The 4,160-nt window shown below is 33.5% G+C and overlaps 1 long non-coding RNA gene across 1 annotated transcript; it reads left to right on the top strand.

The window, feature by feature from the left end:
- Window positions 1-1,764: 1,764 nt before the first annotated feature.
- On the top strand, window positions 1,765-3,576 carry LOC107764982 (uncharacterized). The gene is made up of 2 exons (XR_001643341.2): window positions 1,765-2,239; window positions 3,245-3,576. It is a non-coding gene; the product is annotated as an uncharacterized LOC107764982 (long non-coding RNA).
- The last annotated feature ends 584 nt before the right edge of the window (window positions 3,577-4,160 follow it).

The following is a 4,160-nucleotide window of genomic DNA, read 5'->3' as shown; positions in this document are numbered from 1 at the left end:
ACGACTGGACTTGTGGGCATTAGTTGGCTGTAATTTTGTATCCCAGTTAATTTGATAAAGATTTATCAAACTTTTAGTTATTTCCAGATATTTAATTTTGGTTTGCCTATGTATCATTATCTTACGTTACCAAGTTATTATGGATCTTAAATCACATGAAAATTAGATTATGCCATTATATTCATGCAGAGCTGGCTATCCTAAATCCAATCGGGAAAAATTTAATGCTTGGCAGCTTCTAAGGGCTTGATTCTCATACAATAAAGATGATTTAGTCATAGATCAACCCTCAATCAGTTGAAGAAATGCTTGTAAGTAGTTCTTAGAAAATTGTAGTTGTGATTTGTGAATTTGATATATAGTGCTTAATTAGTCGGTAAAAGGAGAAAAAATTAAATTCATAATAAACCATTTGTCTATTTGTTTCGCGAGGTTGCTCGCTATATGGACCAACTTCAGATGAGCTACTGGAAAGATAGATGCTCTACTTTTCAACTGTACTACAAGCAAGATGGTCTTTATATTTGCACTATTTTTATTTTCAATAGATTTTCTACAATACATTTATCTATCATTCAACAAAGGCATACACTTATTATTTATAGTAGGCAATATCTGTAAACAATACGTGCATTTTTATTATTGTGTTAAAGAAGCATGTTTCAAATGTATGCCATTTGCTTGCATAAGCATTTTGCAGATTGTTCTCTCTATCTCTTGTGACAATTGTGTTGGTTAATAACATGTTTGTATTAGTTACTACTATTCAGATGTGATGTGACTCTTCATATTCTAGGGTACTTATCTCCCTTAATTATATGAGACAACATAATCATTGGTCCACATATATATTTGCATATTCTGTAATACGGCTGAACAAAGATGTGAGTTCACGTCATTATATAATTATGGCTTTGAAGTTTACTTGAAACTTGATTTTTGCTCCTTAGTGTCAAGTAGTACAACATACATGCATTCACTGTGGGGTTATACAAGGAAATACGACTGTTCAACATGCATCTTCTCTGATGATGATGTAATAGCCTATTTGGCCAAGCTTGTTTTTGGGCTAAAAGTTTTTGCCAAAAATATTTTTTCCCAAAAATTGAGGTTAGAAGGAAAAAAGTGTTTTTGAGGAGAAGCAGAAGCACTTTATGAGAAGCAGAAAAAGTAGTTTCTCTCTAAAAGCACTTTTGAGAAAAATATACTTAGAAGCAGTTTTTAAAAACTTGACCAAACACTAATTACTACTCAAAAGTGTTTTTCAAATTAATTATCCAAACACAAACTATTTATTATCAAAAGCATTTTTTTGAAAAGTAATTTTGAGAAAAGCACTTTTCAAAATAAGCTGATTTTAGAAGCTTGGCCAAACAGGCTATAAGTCTCTTTAAATCTTTCTATAGTGATTCTTGCTCATTATGTTTTATACTCTTAAGCAAAATAATTTCTATCTTAAGTTTAAAGAATCATTATCGTTGTGATAAATGTAGAATATGTAATTAAAGTCTTTTCCCTTTTGTTGTTCATTTTGGCTGATCAATTTTTCAAAAGCTTCCAATTCATACGAACAAATGGTTGATTGTATCTCAGACATGTCTCTTCACATTTCAAAAATATATCTCCTAAGGAGCATGAAGTTTCATTACTGAAAAAACACTTGCATTTTTGGTACCTACTTTTCCTAGTAAGCTCTGCATGTTTAGTCAGTAAAATTGTCATACCTCCATGGTGGGATTAGTTAACCTACTATGCAACTTTTCATATAACTTATTAAACAACTCTCTTATGTATCTCATTTCGTCAACCAAAATGCTATTAGATAAAAAAAGAGAAGGAAGAGGTGAAGAACATTCTGTTTCATTTCTCATGAAACATGTTTAGAATTCGAAATACTAAAATGAGGATATGTAGTTCATATAAGCACATATTTGGAATATGAATCTCCCGATTGTTGCAGAGTATCTTCATCCAGCCAAGCTTTTGGTGGGCTTAAGAGATCTCATGTTATTGTTGTAACTCTTTGCAGCAGGTGTGTGTCTTTCTTTTAGTACTGCTTCAGCAGAACCAGTATCATCAACAACTGACGGGACTATTATAAATCTCGACATTTCTGCTCCATTGGAAGAATGAAATTAGTCTGATTGAGCTTTCTGCAGTTTCTGATACTGAGTTTGTCAACGCTATCAAGCATTGAAATGAAATTATTCTTACAGTTGAAAGAACGCATGAATTAGAGGTAAAGTTATGTTCTTTTCCCCTTTCAACTTTTAGGTTGGATCCAAGATAATTGATTAGTAAGTTTTCGTGCTAAAATATGGCATCATTTGTAGTTTTACCTATTAAATAGATTGACTGTATTTTGTTTGGCATCATTTGTTGTTTTACCTATTAAATAGATTGTCTGTGATTTGTTCGCCTCAAAGTCTATCCTGTTAATGTGAGATCTAATTTTACCACATCAACCAGTAGGAAAGACCACAAGAGTTCACTTCACTTTTTTACGGTCATATTCGTAATCCAAATTGTTTACTAGGTTGCCTACAATGCGGATTAAAAAAAAGGCATGTCTTTAATGAGTGGTATACTATTGCTAACAGCCTACTAATGATCCACCTGCTGAATTCAAGTCCAATTTCCTTTTTTCTTCACTGTTGTTAGCAATCCTAGCCAAGTACAGGTGAATATGCCATGCATGGGAATACAAATGTCTGATATGTGAGGATTATGCGCATAGAAAAAGAGAATTTTCTATTTCTTTGTGCTCAATTAGGAGTAAAAATGAAGAAACTCAAATTTTAAACAAATATATGTACTCCCTTAGTCCGAGCAACCAGTTTATTGTTTTGGGGGTGGGGGCTATGACAATAAGTTACTGAAGATTGTTTCACCTTTTACAAAGAAAATGTGTTCCATTTTTTAAATAAAGAAAATGATTACATTTTCTCATGCATTCTTTTTCTATAATTGTGGAACTCCAAATTTCTGTTCAAGTTTGATTTCAACTTTGTTTGGGAATGAGATTTATTTCATTTTCTTTCTGGTCGACTGACATCTCCATCATTGCTTTTCATGTCTGGTAAGTGTTGAATCGATATCAGCATATAGTTTTATTAATCTGTTTACATGTTCTCAGAGTTGGTACAAAATCCTTTGTTACCTTTTTCTACAAGAGGATCGCTTAAAAATGATAATCGCAAGGTTTTACTATAGTCTAAACCACGTGTTATGGTGGCACCTCTAGGTTTTCTCTCAAGGACAGAGAGTGATCAAGTGATCAATACATTGCCGAGTCCAACAGAGTATGCAAACCCAACCTACAAGACAAGGCAACTTGACAGCAATAAGTTTTGAGCAACTATAGAGTTTCAACAAATGCGGAACAGTGAGACAGATTTGCAACGACAAGAAGCAAGCTGAAAAATGCAATAATTGAAGCTTTGGACATGTTACTGGAGAGGAACCACTCTCCTGTTCCTTTTTTGCACATATTGGGAAGAAAACGAAAATTATACCCATATTGTATGGAAACTCTATCAAAATTTTAATCTTAATATGGAGCATCATTTATAGTTGCATCGCCAAGTTAAAAAAAAATAATGTTGGGCCCGGGCATAGCACGGGCATCATCTCTCTAGTCTTAGATAAGTGAAGCAAATAACAACTTTTTATTGAAAAATATTAGAATTAAAATGCACATGATACATGAGATGCGGCTGTCATGATCCAAAAATCCTAACATGTCGTGATGGCGCCTAACATGGTACTAGGCAAACCAACATTTCCAAGATACTTCCAACATTTAACAGAAAATGAATCAAAGTAGTTTTAAATAACAAAAATTCTCATAAACGGGGTAGAAACCCAAAACGTAACGCGGAAACTCCCGACATCGGAGTGTCACTGAGTTCATGAGCATCTATACATCACAAGTTTGGAAAAGAACAATGAAATTCTAGATCTAAATACAATAAACGTAAAGATAGTGAAGGAGAGACAAGGTCTGCGAAAACACCGGGCAACTACCTCGAAATCTCCAAAACGGTCAACTGAGCAAAAGAAGTCAACACGCTCCATGACCGGAAATAACTGGTTCTGCATACGAAATGTAGGGTATAGTGTGAGTACAACCAACTCAATAAGTAACAAGAATAAATAAA

This window comes from Nicotiana tabacum, chromosome 11 (assembly GCF_000715075.1).
Source record: "Nicotiana tabacum cultivar K326 chromosome 11, ASM71507v2, whole genome shotgun sequence".
In the NCBI taxonomy this organism is placed as follows: domain Eukaryota; kingdom Viridiplantae; phylum Streptophyta; class Magnoliopsida; order Solanales; family Solanaceae; genus Nicotiana; species Nicotiana tabacum.
Note: the sequence above shows the minus strand (reverse complement) of the source record. Positions and strands in the feature narration are given on the sequence as shown.